Below are 23,356 nucleotides of genomic sequence, written 5' to 3' on the forward strand. Positions count from 1 at the left end.
AAAAGCTGCAAAAATAAAATCACAGACACAATCCCTTGAATCCCACAGAGAGGTGTTAATTTGATCTCATCAATGGAGACTTTTTCATCTTTGAGGTAAGTAGTGTCATTGCCAATCGGTGTCGTCCTTTCCCAGAGAAGGCAAACATTGAAACAACAGGCATTCTAGGCTAAACCCTAGAACACGAATTGAAGTCATCGAAGGGAAGAATCAGAGAGGCAAAAGCAAAATCCCAAAATACAAGAGAAAACAGGAGCACCTGAGACTGCTCTGTGCCAACCGCGACACCGCCGAGACCCACCGGCACCGGGCACGAGCACCATGAGTGGCCACAGCAGGAGAGAGGGATAGGGGGAAAGATGAGGACGACTGGCCTGCAAGGCCATGCCTCTACCCTGCCCTGCGCCGGCCACGCGCACGGCCCAGTGGTAGATTGAGACGGAGGGAGAGGGAGAGGGGAGGGGGGCGCCCGCGCTAAGCCACCGCCACCGCGGCGCGCCACCTCGCCGGAGGACGGCCAGCGCGGCGGGCCCGTACGGTGCGCCTGCACACCGGGAGAGGGGGGGAGAGAGAGAGGCGGCGCGACAGAGCCGCGCCACGCCGAGCCGGGCTCGCCCGCCGCCGGGGCCCACGGCCACGCGCAGCGCAGGGAGGTCGCCGCGTTCGGGGCCCACCGCAGCGCCGCCACCTCGGGAGAGAGAGGGAGAGGGAGAGAGGAAGGGGAGGCGACGGGAGCGAGAGAACGAGAAGGGGAGAGATGAGAGGGCAGGGGTCAATGAGCTCAGGGGCAAAATGGTCAGTTCAGGCTAAAATTTTGGGTGAAAAATATTAAAAGTGGACTTAAATCTCAAAATGCCATTATAACGTGTTGGACTCATTTCATAAGGGCATTTCAGCGAAGCCCACAAACTTGATGGCATTTGGACGAAGCCCACCTGCCGTGAGGGCAAAATTCTAATTTTCTCAATTGTGTCCACAGAATGTAGCATCTCGTTCAAGACGTGGCCAAGATGTGTGGACTGCTGGAGAAGCCACTCAGGATGAAGAAGTCCAAGGATCATATGGATCTTGCTGCTATGCGGTATCATTAGTATGAGATGAAGGTTTCACCCATGCCGATACAATCAATGCGAGGCCTTCTTCTTGACAGAATCCATTTTGTATATCTCAAAGCAATTTCTGCTTTGCCAATTGAAGATTTCTGGAGTCGGCACCACCATGGCCTCCTCAAGGCCGGTTACTGTTATGGTCCATTCAATCCTATCTTCAATATCATTGTCAATTCATCCCTATCTTCAATATCATTGTCAACACTCAGACAGTTCATTTGGCTGTGGCTTGTCGTAAACGATCGTAAATTTTTAGCCAGAACAGTATTTTTCTCTCACGTAAACCAGCCAGCAGTACTTCTTCACGAACCAGCAACGATACGAACCAGCCAACCGAACAGGCTGACTATCTGGTATGACACCGCATTCCCTGCACCAAAAGAATTCAAGCTCGACATGATTTGCACTCGGATCCTGCTGAGTCTCGGTCTTTGGATGGTCTCATCCACTTGTTGCTTGCATGTACTTATAACCTGAGTGAACATGATGCAATGGTTTATTTACTCAAGAGTAATCTAGAACTTCCTCAAGCAATTGGGATGGCAAGGCAGATGGATTCGACACAACTTGCTGTGATGCTGCTGTTTACAAAGCTGCTGCAGATGCATCATATCATCCTGAACCTGAGGCATATGTGAAGTTTGCGATGGAATCGCTTGCAGGCCATATTCACAAAGTTTCTGGGTCAATGGGGTCGAGGTACGGGGTTGCGGTACGTGGAACGCTACTCGCGAGAGATTTTTACACTTTGGGTAGAAAATGAACCCGTGAACCCGGGTCAGGGTCGACGAACCCGGGTCGAAGGTGGTGAATCCGTTTTATGTGACTATGGTTCAGGCTAGTGTCAATGAACTGTTGACTACAAAAACACTCTCTTCCTGCAATATTCTTCAACTCTCCGCATTGTTCTCATCTTCAACGAGCTACATTTATTAACCACTGGAGGCAGTGGATGAACTGACAAAGGACGCCTTTGAAATGGTTCCAAGCTACGAAGAGAACTTTCTCTCTCAACATAATTTTGTTCGTGAAAAAACTAGAAGTTATTGTTATGACCGGTATCCCCTATGCCAGCCGCAGGCCCAATAGTGGCTAGGGTGCTGGTCTGTTACGGGGCTTAGAGGCTCAATTTATCGCTTATTTGGTATTTTCTTAGGGATAGATATAGTTCTTTAATTATAGCATTTATAGGGAAGGATAAATACTTGTAATCAGGGATGATTAAAATTAAGCAGAAAGCAACAATTAAGTTGTTGGCTTTCCTTGGGAGCCAGCCGTCCCTACCCTCTCCCTTGCGTGAACAGTACCCATGTTACTGTAGTGCGACGTGAACTCTAGGGCTGCAGCAGCAGCCGCCGCTCTCACTGCCATGGCCCCTCGTCGACGTTAAGAGTACATGCCACGTCCTCCCATCTTCCACCCCTATAACCTGCGCAACAACACCGGTAGGGCATCAAGTCCTATCAATCTGGTATCAGAGATCTCTGGTTCGATCATGTCCAGCCCTCTATCGAGTTCTTCCCACCCGCCGCCACCAGCGTCTTCGTCAGCGTTGCTGCCCCACACAGCGAGCGCGCTGGCGTCCTCAGGGGCGCTTGCGCCCTCTGCCCCGGCGCCGCCCGCCCTCGTCCTCACCCCAAGGCAGATGACGGCCGCAATCCTGGAATTAGGGCAGGTCGTGGCGGGCATCAGGGCCTTCCTTGTCGGGCCCTATGCACCCCAGCCACAGCCCTAGCTGCCACCTCCTCCGCCGCCACACCAACAGCAGCTACCCCCGCCGCCGTCGCCCTCGGCCGCGACCACGGCGCCGGTCATCTTGTACCGGTATGGGATGCCCTATGACGGGACTACGACGACCTCATTCCCAGCCGCATCATCGCCGTCCCAGGGCGTTCCCATCCAGTAGATCAAGTTCCCGCCGTCGTCGTCACTGCTTTCGGCTTGGATCGCCGGTTCATTGAAACCTATCTACATGGCGCCCAGTCCCTAGCCGCACCTACGGCTGCCATGCAGCTGGTGTCGGCTCTGCGTCAGGGTTAGCCTCCTCTAGCGCGCGCACCCGAGGCGGCCTAGGCAGGGTAGGCCCCTGCTACGGCCAATGCGGCCCCTGCGGCACCCCCGTTTCGCCGCCTTACACCAGCAGAGCAGCTGGAACGTCATCGCCAAGGACTATGCTACAACTGCGATGAGCCCTATGTCCCTGGACATGTGTGTCAGCGGCTCTTCTACCTGGAGTTCGGGGACTACATTGAGGAGGACGCCGCGCCCACCGAATACGAAGACACGGCCATACCACCAGAGGACTCTTGATGAGTTCCGCAAGCACTTCCCCGACTTCCAACTCGAGGACGAGTTGTTTGCGCAGGCGGGGAGAGATGTTATGACCGGCATCCCCAATGCCAGGCACAGGCCCAATAGTGGCTAGGGGGCCGGTCTGTTAAGGGGCTTAGAGGCCCAATTTATCGCTTATTTGGTATTTTCTTAGGGATAGATATAGTTCCTTAATTATAGCATCTATAGAGAAGGATAAATACTTGTAATCGGGGATGATTGAAATTAAGCAGAAAGCAACAATTAAGTTGCTGGCTTCCCTTGGGAGCCAGCCGTCCCTGCCCTCTCCCTTGCGTGAACAGTACCCATGTTACTATAGCACGACATGAACTCTAGGGCTACAGCATCAGTCGCCGCTCTCGCCGCCACGGCCCCTCGCCGATGTCGAGAGTACAGACCACGTCCTCCCCTCTTCCATCCCTATAACCCACGCAGCAACACCGGTAGGGCATCAAGTCCTATCAGTTATATTGCAGAAATATAATGAGCAAACTGAGGTTAGATCCTCTTCTATTCTCTACTAAGGACTTCAAGTAAATTTACCTTTTCACCTTGTTTATATCCTGTAATATCACCAGAATGCCTATTTATTTATTTTACATGTGTGACTGTAGGATCCTTATGAACTCAGTTTTATTTGCGCTGTGAATGGAAGTGTGGGCAACAAAAAAAAACTTTAGGGATTGGGCGAAACTTCATGGATTTACACCCATATTCACATGTGAATTTTTGGGCAAAACCAAAAGATGGAAGTCTTACCCTTTTTCCCAAGCTATTAATGACGATGAAGATAAAGAGCATCACTGGTCGTTTTGTCAGCATGTGTTAAGTCTCTCAAAAAATGGTATGTATTTAATTACTGCACCAGATACATCTCATATTTTAAGGCATTTTCTTAAAATACGAATTTAATCATTATGTTTCGATGCTAAAGCTCTATATTAATTCTTCTCATATTTTTTTCTTCAAAAAAAAACTCGTTTACTGTGAGTTTGAAGGGACTAGGATTCTGCATCCAACTAACAATTTCTTTGAAGGCGACATGGATTTTGAGAAGATGGCTTTGGGGAGGCATACTATCACCAATGCACAAATCATTAGTCACAGGGATCTTATAGCTTGTTTGGTGGGCATACTTTCAGAGGACTACATCTATTTTGATCCCGTTATAGACACCAAGTTTTTCCAAGCTATGAACATGACTGCTTGTTCAATGAATCTGAACTGGGGAGATGAAATTAGAAGGGTGAGTGTTAGCAACCAGGTAGCTATGAAGATAGAAAGCTAGAAAGCTAGAGAATCAAAGGATCAATAGGGATTGGAGAGGAAGAAGAAGAAGAGTAAGGAAGGAGGAGTTCAGAGTTTCTCTTAGAACAGAGGAAAGTTTCCTTTAGAAGAGGGGGAAGTTTAGGATAGGAGTTGATTACAATATTCTTGATTGATCATCTCTATCTCTCTTAGCCAAGGGTAGATATAGTACTCCATACATGGGACAAGCCCAACCAGTAAAGGCACGTGTGGCAGAACCGCCTAATCTAATGCCTCACAGGAGTGCTTGTCTTCCATTAGACACTAAGCACTCGAGGGAGAACACTAAATTACTCGGTTCTGTCGGACACACCCCAGGGGAGAACCTAAAAATCCACATTTTTGCCATTAGGATCACAAATGAGAGATTAAAGCTTATATCATTCGTAACTATTTCTTACATCACTTTTATGACAACATTAGAGTATAATATTTATTAATATAATAGTGGAATGAAATCATATTATCAGAGTTATAAACAATTTAATTGAACAGCGGAATAGAACATGTGAATAGAGTTACAGCGGAAATAAACATCTATTCATGACATGATGGAGTATTGATATATACACTACGATAACAGATTATAAACTTTCATTTATAAAAGCATTTGGTGAGAGTTATAAATAGCAACTACGATCGCAGCGTAAAGGAAATCCTCTCTGAGCCCATTAGGAGGAATCCACACACAAAGGTCAGCTCAAGCGTCCACCTGTCACCTGCAACAGGGGGAATAAAACCCTGAGTACTCAATTGTACTCAGCAAGACTTACCCGATAGGAGGAGAGAAAAGACTCCAAGGATATGCAAGGCTATCTGGCTTATGGGTTGCATTTGCAGGAAGCATTACTAATCGTGCATCCTTATATTTAATTTTTTTATTAATAGCCGCATTGATTCATTAACTAACCATTCTATATAAGCACATGTGCTACTTTCAAGCAGGTGGTAAGCAATCATATTTCCTTTGTCCATCTTCCATCTTTCATCTTTTAGTTCTTACTACGATGCTAAACCGTAGACAAGCCGTACCGGATAGCCTGGCGATTCGTGAATCAATGCCCCCAGCTGGGTACCCCGAAAACACACGCCCCGCTTGTACCCCAGGCATAAGCAGGACCAACCCATCACTCTCCTGTCCTGGGTGTCTAGGTCCCCGTCCAAACTGGGACTCCAAGCCCCCACCCCTCAGTCCCGGACTCAGTGCGGTGCAAGGACCTCCTCCACCAAAAACAAACCCTGACAGTCGGTCCAGAAAGAGCCAGATCCACGACAAGAGAGCAACAAGCCTTCCAAGCGCCCATACACAAGTATGTGCTCGGGATAATAAGTCTGTGACCTGCCTAGAGTCATATGCAACGATCGGTCCTTAACCAACCAGACAGGGAAAAACGGTGTAACCAAGCTATGACCCGCCTCCGTGGCGACACAACTTCTTACACCCACCAATACCCAAACCATATCCCTGCCCGGTCACCATTTTCCTTTCCACCATTTATATTTCAAGTGATGATCATACAGTAACATATTTCCTATATCTCGCGAGTGACAGGCAATCACTCGACTTCTATCGGAGTCCTATAGCATAGCAATCTTCACGATCCTATCATACTAGTAAGACTCATGGGATGAAGATATATATGCAAGTGGTTTCATTCAATTCCTTAAAACTTAATGCACAAATATAATTTAAACTGCAGAAAGTAGGGGTTATGCACCGGGGCTTGCTTGGGTAAGATATATTTAAAAGTTAGTATCTGTATCTTCAGATCATCCACCATCAACTGGATAGAAACCCATTGCATCATCTCCTAGAGAGAATACCCTTACACCATCTTTAGATTCCCAATCATCCTTCGATTGATCCGTTGATCCATCATCGTACCTATATGATATGCATGCGATGCAATGCAAAGAAATAATTAATCAACTGCAATCGTGACTCGTAAAATACGGCGTACGCCTCTCGAGCTAACGGGCTAGTTCTAACGATGACCATACTTAGGCTACATGTACACATTGCCGGATAAGGCGTTATTTCCCAATAATTAGTTTAGTTATATAAACCAACGATGTTCCTTTATTTTTATCCTATCGTTAATGTTTACTCGCAGTAGGACATTATTATCTAATTAGCAACTAGTTATTTTGAAGCTACAAAATTTATGGTGAGTAGCTAATATTGCTAGGGATCTACTGTAGAAATTTCAGATCCAATGCTATTAAAAATTTACCATAGAAAATCCCTACAAGTTTATATTTTACAATATTAAGTATCCCATTTTAATTATATAGATCCTAAAAACATCATCAAATTATATGAACGAATTACACCAATAGGTAGGTTATGATTTTAGCCTAACAAAACTAGTTTGGCATTTTTATGATTTTTCTACACTTCATTCTCAATTTTAGAAAGGCACTAAATTAACAAAACTAAAACAAAGCAACAAGGCCAGGCCCGGGCGGCCAACTCGGCCTGCAGGCACGCACGTGGCCCAACACAGCACAACGGCCCAGTAGCTGCGCGCGCGGCCCGTTAGCCAGGCGCGGCCCAGCGGTGCGCGGCCCAGGCGCGCTGGCAACCGGCCGGCCCAGCACGCGGCAGCGAGTGGCCCGGACACGGCGCCAACAAGCCGGCCCAACAGCTGGTAAAGCTCAGGGCACGACTTGTTTTGCAGAAAACCCCTTATTCAATTTGCTAACCGCCAGACCCTATTTGCACTATTCATTCGAGTCTTGTATTTTTGTAGTAAACACCCTGTGTATTTCTATTTCTTGGACTTCTTACCCTCTTCTACCTTCACAAAGCAGAGCACGACACAGGACATCGACTGGCGGCGGTGGCAATGGCGCATTGGGGCCGGGGACGGCACGACGGCGGCGAACCACCCACCGGCGAGCTGTACCAGGACCAGCGCGGCCTTGGGTGAACCGCGGCAAGAGCCAAACCAGCCCTCGGTAGTCCGCCCGCGTGAGGTGGAGCCGCGTGGACTCGGCGCGCACACGCGGCCTGACGCTCTGTGGACGAAACGCACTCGCGTGCGACGGAGAAGACAGCACGACGACGACGTAGCAGGCACTAGGAAGGAACAGCGCGCTCGGCACAGATGGGGCGAGGCGTTGTGGCTGCAGAGCAAGGATGGCAGTGGGACCGTGGTTTGGTGCGAACGCGGAGCTCGGATGCGCTGCAGTTCCGGTGACGGGCGCTCGAGGCTGCAACGGTGCACACGGAGGCGGAGCAACAACGTGGGCTTCGAGTGCGGACGGCGCTCCAGGCGCAGCGTGGAGCTCACGTGGAGGTGGGGGCGACATGGATGCCAGCGAGGTGCTGCGGCTGCGAAGCTGGGACGGCAGCGGGACCGTGGTTCGGCGCGAACGCGGAGCTCGCCGTGGGGAGGAAGAGGAGGAGCAGCGGGCGGGCACGGGGCCAAGGGGCGCACGAAGCACGGAGGGGCAGTGCAGCGGGGCTCGGGAATGGAGCGGCGCGAGGGGGCGACGTGGACGGCTACGTCGGCATGTAATGGCGCTGGCCGGATGGTAGAGCAGCGCGCGTGGGGAAAACAACATGGACTCAGTCGGCTTGGAGCACCCCGACGACGGCGCTGTAGCAGAGAGATAGAGTGGCGCTGTGGGATGCGCTGCAGCAAGGGGCAGCGCAGGGAAGACGCGCGAGGGCTCAGTTGCGCCTGCGCGTGATGAAGAAGAGGCAAGGCAGAGCAGCGCACTGGCCTCGACGAGAGAAAGAAAACAAATGAGTCGGCAATCATATGAGAGAGCAGAGCGGGAGCAGCAGCACATGGGTCGGCCGACTTCCATCACGTCAGACAGCAAAGTGATGAGACCATACGAGCAGCGGGCAGACAAGCAAGGCAGGCAAGGTAGCAGAGGCGCAGCGACGGGGCTGAACAGCAACGAGTAGAGCAGAGCAGGCAATAGCGTTAATCATCAAAGGAGATCGTGCTGGCCCCTGCATGCTGTGACTCTTCATTTCGTCCCTACACTCTGGCCTATTGAAGTACTGGTTACGTAACTTTTATATATATATATAATGGTTTACTAATTTACACAAATTATAATGTTTAGGCACTGAAAAATTTTAGCAAGTTTGAATTTTAAATTTGATTCAAAAGCTATATATATATGTATATTGTTCTATTTATTAATGGATTTTATTTGATTTATACAAGTTGCTTAAAGAAATTGTTTTCCGTGCCAAACGATTAAAACTACTTATTCTATTTTTCTTGCTAGAATTGTCATTAGCACATTTACGCATTAAGTAAACTAACTTACAATACCTATTTTGATTTTCTCAGCCACAAAGGTGGAATCACATACGATTCGTTTATCATCTCATGTGCATTTAAAATTCTAAAACTCGAGAACTTGGTGTGTTAATTTCTTTTAAGCCTTAATCTAGGTGCTAAGCGAGCTCGTAACACCGAGGGTGTTACAACCAACCCCCCATAAAAAGAATCTCGTCCCGAGATTCGAAACTGGAAGCAGAAAAGGGGAAACACGATTACATTCCATAGATCAGGGACTACACGAAATATTACATGACTTCGAATACTAAACCACATGGGGAGCTAGGGATACATAGTTAGGAGCAACTTGATACAACCGAGTCCTACTCTAGAAGTCGAGATAGACGAGGACAATGGAGAAACAACAAGATAATAATTATCCAAAACATGGCGTAGCACCAACAAATCCAGAAACAGTCGACTGAGAAGTAAAACATCGCAAACCCTAAGACCAAACTAACCAAGAGATCTTGAACTTCTTCGACGAACCGGATCCTTTCTTCTTCTCCGATCACACCATCACCTTAGACAGACGAACTTCGTAGCTCTGTTGTGAAAGCGAGAGGAATGGGGATGAAGAAGAAGAGCAAGGACCAAGGGTATCTTATAGAGGCGAACGGAGAGGGGAAAGCAACACACCGGAGGCGGATGCGGCGGGGATGGGATACGTAGATGGTGCATGCTATGGAGATAAGGTCGGACATGGTGCGCTTCCTGCGCGAGTGGCGAAGGGGAAATAAAGAAGAGTAGGGGAGGTCCGCTCAACGAGGCAGGTGTGCGGGTGGTCGTGTCACCAAAAGAAGAAGGAAAAGAGAGGGGAAGGGGGTCTGGTACGAGGGACGAGGCATGAGAGTCAAGAGCCGACTGGATGCTGGAAAAAGGAGAAGCGCACAGTGCATAAAGACGATGAGCACTGCACGATGCCACGGCCACACGAAAATAGGACGATAATGGACCCGACACCGACGGTGTTCGCAGGGCATGCAGCGAAATGACCCAACATGCGTAGTGCGGTCAACTAAGCACAGGGCTTGGGATAAGACGTTGACTCAAGCTTTTGCAACTATCCACGGCTAACCTTCCATTACTACTCTTCTTTTGCTTTCCTTCCTTGACCACATCCGTCTTTTCTGTAAACCCAGATCATGTCATACTTTCTTTCTCCAAACCATCTCTTCTTGCTGACTTTGAGAGAACGCTTCTGCACCAACCCGATGTGGATTTCCTGTTTGAACACCTAAACATTTCCAAGGAGAAATTTTTTTGAAACAAAATGGTATGGCGGTGCAACTTGGTAAAGGTACTTGGTCAACAACCTCGATACCAGCGCATGCCGAGCAGCATCACCATGTGGCAGCTGTTCCACAGGGAGCCCTCGATTTCGTCGCGGCACCAAGCTTTTAACCAGGCAACTACTACCAAATTGCATGCCATGAAGGCAGTGGGATCATAAACCACAGAATAAGGGAAGTATTGCAATGGAAAATTCAAACAACAAGGGTTCCCTTCACAACAAGGGATAAGGAATTCAAATCCAACGACGGATTTGTTTTAAAAAGATTCAAGTGTTCTGCTAGAACATCCACAATTAGTCGATAGAGTGTCCTATATTGTTCAATCACGGCTGATTTGCTGGTATCAGGATGGCAACTTCTCTTGTAACCCACTTGATATCACCCATCAAACTCTTAAACACACCTAATGAACTTAAGGTAGATGAACGCAATAAACACAGCGAAATAAATAAAATGCATGTTCCAACAATCTTATATAGGTACAACGTACATACACTCAGGCTCACATTCACGGCCTAGCATTCACCTACGATTGAACGATCTCAACAACTACGGATGACAACAACGGCAAGAGTACCATACGGGGGACAGCGACGAACTGCACTACTACTACGGGTACAACATCCCAAGGCAACTAGTCTACATCCTCACGGGGCAACGGCTGAGCGAGAGGAATCAAGGGTTCTTCTTCTGACACTTCCGAGGGTGGAGGTGCGGGCGGTGCTATAACACTAGTTCTTCTTCTTTCTGGCAGGTGGATAGGGATCCCTTCTAAGATTGGGGCATCCTGCCTTCCAGCAGCCAACGTCCTCCATTCGGCCCTGGTGACATGATAGGCCACCCGCAGCTGATGAACATGCCAATCTTCAGCCTCCTTTAGAACTTCCTCCATGGCAGCCTCTCGGCTCTCAGCAGCTGCAGCGCTGGCATGCACTTCGGCGAGCTGCACCTGGAGCATCCGGTTGAAGATCTCGGCTTCCTCGGTGTGCTGAAGGCACGCCCTTAGCTCCAAGGCTTGACAGTCATACTGCTCATCCAGAACGAGCAGGTACATGGTCAAGTGCACCATGGTGGGACTGTCCTCTTGCACATCCCGTCCTTGCAAAGCCTCCATGTGAGCCCTCCATGCCCGCCGATTCTTGTCCAAAGGAGGAAAGAACCACATGGGGGTATGGGCAATGGGCTCCTCATAGATCTGGCAGAGTTACCGCAAGGCTTTGTAGGCCACAACCTGGTAGGTGTCGATGAAGCGAAACCTGGTTGCGGTCACACTCTAGGCTTTAGTGATGTCGGGGAACTCTTCACTCTTCCCAATGTAGACGGTAACCTCACATCGCTCGGTGCCATGCTCCTCATACTCACGGCCCTCATACTCGGGGCGATCATTGACTCTAAGCTTTTATAGGGTGGCATATAGGATTCTAGAAAAACCCTCAACGTTCAGGCAGTAGGTACTAACCCAGGCTCCTGCCATCTTTGGCGGTGGTTGCAAGGAAGGCTGAGCGAAAAGCTAGCTCAAAGGAAAAGCTAAGCGAGCTAAAGTGCACCGAGTGGTGGTACCAATGGCTAAGCCAAGCTCTACTTATAAAGGCGGAGCGCTAAGTGGTCCTGGCGTGGTTCACCAGGGTTCCCGCGCGAGATCACTACAACGAATCGACCAAATTCCATGCATTTGAGGTGAGCGACGTGCGATGCCATTACTGACTAGTATGACTGTAGGGCAAGGGTCCGACAAGAGCACAGAAAGGGGTACGAGGAGACGTGGGTCATGACCGGTGTGAACCACGGGCGAACGCAAAACACGAAGCCATAGTTCAGACCTAACTCTAGAATAGGACGAGATAGTCGTGCACAATACGACACGCGTGACACCTATGGATGGCGTATCTACAAGTAATACAAGTACTACAATGCACAGGCAGGATATGCATGAATGCACGTCCTATACGTCCTTTCACTATTGCCACATATAGGGCAACCGTTCTCAGAATTTTGGCACATCGTTCTCTCCCTGTAACTAGTCGATACTATCAAACTATGCTCGAGTCAGTGTACCTACAAAAACTTGATTACTCCTATCTAAGTCAGTAGAGTGCCATCTATCCTAGATACATAACCATAGTAATAGGGCTACTTATATAACTTCGCATACAAACGCCCTAACTTTTTGCAACAATGGGTTGTCAAATTTTATTTTAGAAAAGGTTTTCGAAGCTTTATTTCTTCATTTATGCTCTGATACCACCTGTGGCAGAACCACCTAATCTAATGCCTCACAGGAGTACTTGTCTTCTATTAGACACTAAGCACTCGAGGGAGAACACTAAATTACTCGGTTCTGTTGGACACACCCCAGGGGAGAACCCGAAAATCCACATTTTTGCCATCAGGATCACAAATGAGAGAATAAAGCTTATATCATTCGTAACTATTTCTTACATCACTTTTATGACAACATTAGAGTATAATATTTATTAATATAACAGTGGAACGAAATCATATTATCAGAGTTATAAACAATTTAATTGAACAGCGGAATAGAACATGTGAACAGAGTTACAGCGGAAATAAACATCTATTAATGACATGATGAAGTATTGATATATACACTATGACAACAGATTATGAACTTTCATTTATAAAAGCATTTGGTGAGAGTTATAAATAGCAACTACGATCGCAGCGTAAAGAAAATCCTCTCTGAGCCCACCAGGAGGAATCCACATACAAAGGTCAGCTCAAGCGTCCACCTATCACCTACAACAGGGGGAATAAAACCCTGAGTACTCAATTATACTCAGCAAGACTTACTCGATAGGAGGAAAGAAAAGACTTCAAGGATATGCAAGGCTATCTGGCTTGTGGGTTGCATTTGCAAGGAGCATTACTAATCGTGCGTCCTTATATTTGATTTTTTTATTAATAGCCGCATTGGTTCATTAACTAACCATTCTATATAAGCACCTGTGCTACTTTCAAGCAGGTGGTAAGCAATCATATTTCCTTTGTCCATCTTCCATCTTTCATCTTTCAGTTCTTACTACGATGCTAAACCGTAGACAAGCCGTACCGGATAGCCCGGCGATTCGCGAATCAATGCCCCTAGCTGGGTACCCTGAAAACACACGCCCCGCTTGTACCCCAGGCATAAGTAGGACCAACCTATCACTCTCTTGTCCTGGGTGTCTAGGTCCCCATCCAAACTGGGACTCCAAGCCCCCGTCCCTCAGTCCCGGACTCAGTGCGGTGCAAGGACCTCCTCCACCAAAAACAAACCCTGACAGTCGGTCCGGAAAGAGCCGGATCCGCGACAAGAGAGCAACAAGCCTTCCAAGCGTCCATACACAAGTATGTGCTCGGGATAATAAGTCTGTGACCTGCCTAGAGTCATATGCAACGATCGGTCCTTAACTGACCAGACAGGGAAAAACGGTGTAACCAAGCTATGACCCGCCTCCGCGGTGACACAACTTCTTACACCCACCAATACCCAAACCATATCCCTGCCCGGTCACCATTTTCCTTTCCACCATTTATATTTCAAGTGATGATCATACAGTAACATATTTCCTATATCTCGCGAGTGATAGGCAATCACTCGACTTCTACCGGAGTCCTGTAGCATAGCAATTTACACGATCCTATCATACTAGTAAGACTCATGGGATGAAGATATATATGCAAGTGGTTTCATTCAACTCCTTGAAACTTAATGCACAAATATAATTTAAACTGCAGAAAGTAAGGGTTATGCACCGGGGCTTGCCTGGGTAAGATATATTTAAAAGTTAGTATCTGCATCTTCAGATCATCCACCATCAACTGGATAGAAACCCATTGCATCATCTCCTGGAGAGAATACCCTTACATAATCTTTGGATTCCCAATCATCATTCGATTGATCCGTTGATCCATCATCGTACCTATATGATATGCATGCGATGCAATGCAAAGATATAATTAATCAACTGCAATCGTGACTCGTAAAATACGGCGTACGCCTCTCGAGCTAACGGGCTAGTTCTAACGACGACCATACTTAGGCTACATGTACACGTTGTCGGATAAGGCGTTATTTCCCAACAATTAGTTTAGTTATATAAACCAACGGTGTTCCTTTATTTTTATCCTATCGTTAATGTTTACTCGCAGTAGGACATTATTATCTAATTAGCAACTAGTTATTTCGAAGCTACAAAATTTATGGTGAGTAGCTAATATTGCTAGGGATCTACTGTAGAAATTTCAGATCCAATGCTATTACCAATTTACCACGGAAAATCCCTACAAGTTTATATTTTACAATATTAAGTATCCCATTTTAATTATATAGATCCTAAAAACATCATCAAATTATGTGAACGAATTACACCAATAGGTAGGTTATGATTTTAGCCTAACAAAACTAGTTTGGCATTTTTATGATTTTTCTACACTTCATTCTCAATTTTAGAAAGGCACTAAATTAACAAAACTAAAACAAAGCAAACAGGCCAGGCCTGGGCGGCCAACTCGGCCCGCAGGCGCGCGCGTGGCCCAACACAGCGCGATGGCCCAGCAGCTACGCGCGTGGCCCGTTAGCCAGACGTGGCCCAGCGGTGCGTAGCCTAGGCGCGCTGGCAACCGGCCGGCCCAGCACGCGGCAGCGAGCGGCCCGGACACGGTGCCAACAAGCCGGCCCAGCAGCTGGTAAAGCTTAGGGCGCGGCTCGTTTTGCAGAAAACCCCTTATTCAATTTGCTAATCGCCAAACCCTATTTCTTGGACTGCCGACCATATTTCGTCGACACACTATTCATTCGAGTCTTGTATTTTTGCAGAAAACCCCTTATTCAATTTTTTGCAGTAAACACCCTGTGTATTTCTATTTCTTGGATTTCTTACCCTCTTCTACCTTCACAAAGCAGAGCACGACACAGGACATCGACCGGCGGCGGCGGCAATGGCGCATTGGGGCCGGGGACAGCACGACGGCGGCGAACCACCCACCGGCGAGCCACACCAGGACCTGCGCGGCCTTGGGCGAACCGCGGCAAGAGCCAAACCGGCCCTCGGTAGTCCGCCCGCGTGAGGTGGAGCCGTGCGGACTCGGCGCGCACACGCGGCCCGATGCTCTGTGGATGAAATGCGCTCGCGTGCGGTGGAGAAGATGGCACGACGACGACACAGCAGGCGCTAGGAAGGAACAACGCGCTCGGCATGGACAGAGCGAGGCGCTGTGGCTGCGGAGCAGGGACGGCAACGGGACCGTGGTTTGGCGCGGACGCGGAGCTCGGACGCGCTGCAGTTCCGGTGACGGGCGCTCGAGGCTACAACGGTGCACACGGAGGCGGAGCAACAACGTGGACTTCGAGCACGGACGGTGCTCCAGGCGCAGCGTGGAGCTCACGAGGAGGTGGGGGTGGCATGGACGCCAGCGAGGTGCTGCAGCTGCAGAGCAGGGACGGCAGTGGGATCGTGGTTCGGCGTGAACGCGGAGCTCACCGTGGGGAGGAAGAGGAGGAGCAGCGGGCGGGCGTGGGGCCAAGGGGCGCGCGAAGCACGGAGGGGCAGCGCAGCGGGGCTCGGGAATGGAGCGGCGCGAGGGGGCGACGTGGATGGCTGCGTCGGCATGTAATGGCGCTGGCCGGATGGCAGAGCAGCACGCGCGGGGAAAACAACATGGACTCAGTCGGCTTGGAGCACCCCGGCGACGGCGCTGTAGCAGAGAGATAGAGCGGCGCTGTGGGATGCACTGCAGCAAGGGGCAGCGCAGGGAAGACGCGCGAGGGCTCGGTTGCGCCTGCGCGTGATGAAGAAGAGGCAAGGCAGAGCAGCGCGCTGGCCTCGACGAGAGAAAGAAAACAAACGAGTCGGCAATCATATGAGAGAGCAGAGCGGGAGCAGCAGCACGTGGGTCGGCCGACTTCCATCACGTCAGATAGCAAAGTGATGAGACCATACGAGCAGCGGGCAGACAAGCAAGGCAGGCAAGGTAGCAGAGGCGCAGCGACGGGGCTAGACAGCAATGAGTAGAGCAGAGCATGCAATAGCGTTAATCATCAAAGGAAATCGTGCTGGCCCCTGCATGCTGTGACTCTTCATTTCGTCCCTACACTCTGGCCTGTTGAAGTACTGGTTACGTAACTTTTATATATATATATAATGGTTTACTAATTTACACAAATTATAATGTCGAGGCACTAAAAAATTTTAGCAAGTTCGAATTTTAAATTTGATTCAAAAGCTATATATATGTATATTGTTCTATTTATTAATGGATTTTATTTGATTTATACAAGTTGCTTAAAGAAATTGTTTTCCGTGCCAAACGATTAAAACTACTTATTCTATTTTTCTTGCTAGAATTGTCATTAGCACATTTACGCATTAAGTAAACTAACTTACAATACCTATTTTGATTTTCTCAGCCACAAAGGTGGAATCACATATGATTCGTTTATCATCTCATGTGCATTTAAAATTCTAAAACTCGAGAACTTGGTGTGTTAATTTCTTTTAAGCCTTAATCTAGGTGCTAAGCGAGCTCGTAACACCGGGGGTGTTACAGCACGTAGGCCCAAGTCCTAAACCCATTAGCTATTACTATTAGTAGCCCAGGTACCTGACAGTGAGACAAAGTGAATATAAGAGCATATAACAAATAGATACATTTTGATGCCTTTTTCTTGGTAGGGTTGTATTTAAAATTTAGCATCTAAGTGTCACATTTTTGTGTGTATATATGTCTATAGTAAGTTGAGCTGGATTGGGGAATGTTGTTGCTGTCTAGGTGCCATCGCGGAAGGTGCATAGGCAGCAGCAGCAGGATAAGCTTGTGACCCACCAGCAGGCAGCAGCAGAATAATCTTACAGACCATTTAGATTCTTTCATTTGGAGGAATTAAAATCTACTTAATAAATTAGGCTATTTGGCTTGGAATTTAACATTACACCACTTCCAAAAGTTCACATATAAGTCTATTTTAAGTTTATAGGGTAAGAGATGGAAATTGATTCTATAGATCATCATTCTATGTTTCTACATTGCAACTTATAATACGCTCTTCAACTCGCTCCCCTACGGCAGAAATGCAACACATAAATATCGTTCTCGTATAGCCAATAATAATATACAAATATATTCCATATACAACCATATTAGCATCTCAGTGTCACATTTTTGTGTGTGTATATATATCTAAATTATAATTATTAAAATGAATTCAATTCAAGGATCCAAACGGGCCTTACTGATACCAAAGATGATTGCTTCTACAATTTCATCTTAAGCACAAATTCATCTTAGAGCAACTTCAGTTGTGCTGTAGCTCATTAGCATAGCATTTATCTTGATGGTCGATTTAAAAATGACAAACACAGAAACTTCCATTTAACACGGATACGATTACCTTGAACAAGTGAAATCAGAAGGCACTTATCCTCAAAGAACACACAACAACAAGAACACACAACAACCGATACACAATTAAGCAAACAAGATTTTTTTCAAAAAAACACATCTATTGACCTTGTCCCTAATTGCTTATAATGCATGCTCCCACTTTCAATAATAATGATCTCAGATGAAAATGTTATCTACAAATCTTTAGGTCACATTTAGAGCTAAAACTTTTTTCATAGACCATAATACAAACATCCAAGGTTGTTTGAAAAAAATAAAAAAAACAAAATTAAGAACTTAAAATAAATATTTGGGCCTCTAAACGATCTCAAATAAAAGAAATTATCAACAACAAAAGTGTAGATCGTATTGGGAGTTACAAATTATGTATAGCCTATGTTAACATTATAGGTCGTTTGAAAAATTCAAAATCTGATAACTTAACCCGAGCATTTGAGCCTCTATAAGATCTTAAATAAAAAAGTTCCAAACTACAAAGTTGTATGCCGCATTAAGCTCTATAATTTTTATATAAAGTTTGTATTGATCTGACTTTATATGAAAAATTATGCTTTTTTATATATAAGAGAATGAGAGAGATCACGTGACATATGGTCCCATCATCACGTCAGCAAAGCTAAAAAAAGTACTTTAACAACGTGTTCGGCTGGTCTACTACTGGCTGATCTGAACCTAATGCTGGTCAATCAGCCAATTTGAATCAGCCCACCAGCAGCTAGCCAAGCATCAGCTCAAGCATCCATTTGAAAGTACTCAGTTCAAATCAAATACTGGCACCAATCAACCACACCAATTCAAAAGCTGGTGCCAAGTAACAGGCCCATTCAAATACACTCCCCACAACAAGTATCCACATTAACACATACCAGTTACTAACTACCAGTTCTAAAAGCACTTCATTACAACTCAAGTGTGCTTCCAAGGCCATTGAAATAACAGTTCATTACAACAGCAGTACATATCACAGTTGTCTCATAAACCAATTTACATGCATTACAACAGTTCATTGGAATTCCTAAGAACCCATTACAACAATTCATTACAACAGTACATACCATAGTTATCCATAACACTACTAGTTGGGGATTAGTGGAGCATTTACAAAACTAGTAGCAGTTGCAAAAAATATGTGTAACAACTACAGAAACATGTGCCTTCAAATCTGCGCATGTACTCCATGTACAACAACATGAACCTACATTGGCATACAATCCTACTATTTTCATTTCCTACCATTCCTCTACATCTAACAAATCTATACAAAATTTGTACCATTTTCAAGGCACATAAGAATAAGCAAGAAGCCTATTTCCATGCAAAAGTCGCTTACCCAACCATCACTTGGTCTTGTTGCCATCCTCCAATCCACTTAGACCTCTCCTCCACCACACGGCCTCACCTGCAAGTGCACACATTCAAATCGGATCCACATACACCAGTAACTTCACAACATGTCAAAACCTGCTTCTATCCATATTGCCATACTACTATAATTGAACAAACAGTGAAACGTAAATGTATCAAAATTGCTTCTCCTATGCAGCAGCATAAGTGGCCTTACCTATGTACTACATAGCCCATAGTTCCATAGCGATCCAATCTCGCACTCGTGCGATATCATCACTTTCAATTGATGCCGCCCATGCTGACAGGTTGTAATCTATAGGCCTATGAATGTTCCTCGCTGCAGCCCTTCCTTCGTTTTCACCCTCCACAAAATTGTGCAGAGCAAAACATGCAAGTACCACCTTCACTTGCTTATCTCTCACATATTTTGGTACTCCGTCCAAAATGTGCCACCGAGCTTTAAGCTTCCCAAACGCCTATTCCACAACATTGTGAAGCCTTAATGCTGGTAGTTGAACATCTCCATATATCTTTCCACCTCTCTGCCTCTGAAGTCATCAAAATGGTACCTTGTATTCTGATATGGCCCCAAATATCCTACACGCATAGCATATCCAGCGTCCACCAGGTAGTATCTTCATGCAATTCATCAATCATTTCAACCATTAATCACAAAGGTATTTGTACAATCTAACAACGTACTCCATGATAAAACAAGATTACCTGCCGGGGGATGCGGGTAATCTGGTCACCGCATACACTCTATCAACACCGACATGTCATGAGAAGACCCTGCCGTTCCTGCACCGACATATGTGAATAGGCCGTCCATGTCCACTATCCCTAACACATTCATGGTAACATCTCCTTTTCTATTCATGAAGTCCAACCATGACTTGCGACTAACTTTGACTTTGACGTGTGTTCCATCCAAAGCCCCTATGCACCCGTCAAAGTAGGGTCTGAATTCGTCGAACCTAGGATGGATTTTTGTGTACACCAGATCCTTTGCCGCAACAACCGTCTAGGCAAAGGAGTACATGGCGTCTGCAACCTCACCCATCTTTTGCCTAACTGTGCCCAGACCCCTCCCAAATCTTTGGGTTATCTGTCTAGTTGGTTGCTTTGTCGCACACACCCACAGGAACATAGCTAATGACTCATATGACTCAACCCATGTGCTTGGGATAATAAGTCTATGACCTGCCTAGAGTCATATGCAACGATCGGTCCTTAACTAACCAGACAGGGAAAAACGGTGTAACCAAGCTATGACCTGCCTCTGCGGTGACACAACTTCTTACACCCACCAATACCCAAACCATATCCCTGCCCGGTCACCATTTTCCTTTCCACCATTTATATTTCAAGTGATGATCATACAGTAACATATTTCCTATGTCTCGCGAGTGACAGGCAATCACTCGACTTCTACCGGAGTCCTGTAGCATAGCAATTTACACGATCCTATCATACTAGTAAGACTCATGGGATGAAGATATATATGCAAGTGGTTTCATTCAACTCCTTGAAACTTAATGCACAAATATAATTTAAACTGCAGAAAGTAAGGGTTATGCACCGGGGCTTGCCTGGGTAAGATATATTTAAAAGTTAGTATCTGCATCTTTAGATCATCCACCATCAACTAGATAGAAACCCATTGCATCATCTCCTGGAGAGAATACCCTTACACCATCTTCGGATTCCCAATCATCCTTCGATTGATCCGTTGATCCATCATCGTACCTATATGATATGCATGCGATGCAATGCAAAGATATAATTAATCAACTGCAATCGTGACTCATAAAATACGGCGTACGCCTCTCGAGCTAACGGGCTAGTTCTAACGATGACCATACTTAGGCTACATGTACACGTTGTCGGATAAGGCGTTATTTCCCAACAATTAGTTTAGTTATATAAACCAACGGTGTTCCTTTATTTTTATCCTATCGTTAATGTTTACTCGCAGTAGGACATTATTATCTAATTAGCAACTAGTTATTTCGAAGCTACAAAATTTATGGTGAGTAGCTAATATTGCTAGGGATCTACTGTAGAAATTTTAGATCCAATGCTATTACCAATTTACCACGGAAAATCCCTACAAGTTTATATTTTACAATATTAAGTATCCCATTTTAATTATATAGATCCTAAAAGCATCATCAAATTATGTGAACGAATTACACCAATAGGTAGGTTATGATTTTAGCCTAACAAAACTAGTTTGGCATTTTTATGATTTTTCTACACTTCATTCTCAATTTTAGAAAGGCACTAAATTAACAAAACTAAAACAAAGCAACAAGGCCGGGCCTGGGTGGCCAACTCGGCCCGCAGGCGCGCGCGTGGCCCAACACAGCACGACGGCCCAGCAGCTACGCGCATGGCCCGTTAGCCAGACGTGGCCTAGCGGTGCGCAGCCCAGGCGCGCTGGCAACCGGCCGGCCCAGCACGCGGCAGCGAGCGGCCCGGACACGGTGCCAACAAGCCAGCCCAGCAGCTGGTAAAGCTCAGGGCGCGGCTCGTTTTGCAGAAAACCCCTTATTCAATTTGCTAACCGCCAAACCCTATTTGCACTATTCATTCGAGTCTTGTATTTTTGCAGTAAACACCCTGTGTATTTCTATTTCTTGGATTTCTTACCCTCTTCTACCTTCACAAAGCAGAGCATGACACAGGACATCGACCGGCGGTGGCGGCAATGGCGCATTGGGGCCGGGGACAGCACGACGGCGGTGAACCACCCACCGGCGAGCCACACCAGGACCTGCGCGGCCTTGGGTGAACCGCGGCAAGAGCCAAACTGGCCCTCGGTAGTCCGCCCGCGTGAGGTGGAGCCGTGCGGACTCGGCGCGCACACGCGGCCCGATGCTCTGTGGATGAAACGCGCTCACGTGCGGTGGAGAAGATGGCACGACGACGACACAGCAGGCACTAGGAAGGAACAGCGCGCTCGGCACGGACGGAGCGAGGCGCTGTGGCTGCGGAGTAGGGACGGCAACGGGACCGTGGTTTGGCGCGGACGCGGAGCTCGGACGCGCTGCAGTTCCGGTGACGGGCGCTCGAGGCTACAACGGTGCACACGGAGGCGGAGCAACAACGTGGGCTTCGAGCACGGACGACGCTCCAGGCGCAGCGTGGAGCTCGCGCGGAGGTGGGGGCGGCATGGACGCCAGCGAGGTGCTGCGGCTGCGGAGCTGGGACGGCAGCGGGACCGTGGTTCGGCGTGAACGCGGAGCTTGCCGTGGGGAGGAAGAGGAGGAGTAGCGGGCGGGCGCGGGGCCAAGGGGCGCGCGAAGCACGGAGGGGCAGTGCAGCGGGGCTCGGGAATGGAGCGGCGCGAGGGAGCGACGCGGACGGCTGCGTCGGCATGTAATGGCGCTGGCCGGATGGCAGAGCAGCACGCGCGGGGAAAACAACATGGACTCAGTTGGCTTGGAGCACCCCGGCGACGGCGCTGTAGCAGAGAGATAGAGCGGAGCTATGGGATGCGCTGCAGCAAGGGGCAGCGCAGGGAAGACGCGCGAGGGCTCGGTTGCGCCTGCGCGTGATGAAGAAGAGGCAAGGCAGAGCAGCGCGCTGGCCTCGACGAGAGAAAGAAAACAAACGAGTCGGCAATCATATGAGAGAGCAGAGCGGGAGCAGCAGCACGTGGGTCAGCCGACTTCCATCACGTCAGATAGCAAAGTGATGAGACCATACGAGCAGCGGGCAGACAAGCAAGGCAGGCAAGGTAGCAGAGGCGCAGCGACGGGGCTAGACAGCAACGAGTAGAGCAGAGCAGGCAATAGCGTTAATCATCAAAGGAGATCGTGCTGGCCCCTGCATGCTGTGACTCTTCATTTCGTCCCTACACTCTGGCCTGTTGAAGTACTGGTTACGTAACTTTTATATATATATATATATAATGGTTTACTAATTTACACAAATTATAATGTCTAGGCACTGAAAAATTTTAGCAAGTTCGAATTTTAAATTTGATTCAAAAGCTATATATATGTATATTGTTCTATTTATTAATGGATTTTATTTGATTTATACAAGTTGCTTAAAGAAATTGTTTTCCGTGCCAAACGATTAAAACTACTTATTCTATTTTTCTTGCTAGAATTGTCATTAGCACATTTACGCATTAAGTAAACTAACTTACAATACCTATTTTGATTTTCTCAGCCACAAAGGTGGAATCACATACGATTCGTTTATCATCTCATGTGCATTTAAAATTCTAAAACTCGAG

General features: G+C 47.2%; 1 pseudogene; it reads left to right on the forward strand.

Annotated features, from left to right (window-relative positions):
• The first annotated feature begins 1,010 nt into the window (after positions 1–1,010).
• On the forward strand, positions 1,011–3,419 carry LOC136468611 (uncharacterized; annotated as a pseudogene).
• The last annotated feature ends 19,937 nt before the right edge of the window (positions 3,420–23,356 follow it).

Source organism: Miscanthus floridulus, chromosome 8, assembly GCF_019320115.1.
Source record: "Miscanthus floridulus cultivar M001 chromosome 8, ASM1932011v1, whole genome shotgun sequence".
NCBI lineage: Eukaryota > Viridiplantae > Streptophyta > Magnoliopsida > Poales > Poaceae > Miscanthus > Miscanthus floridulus.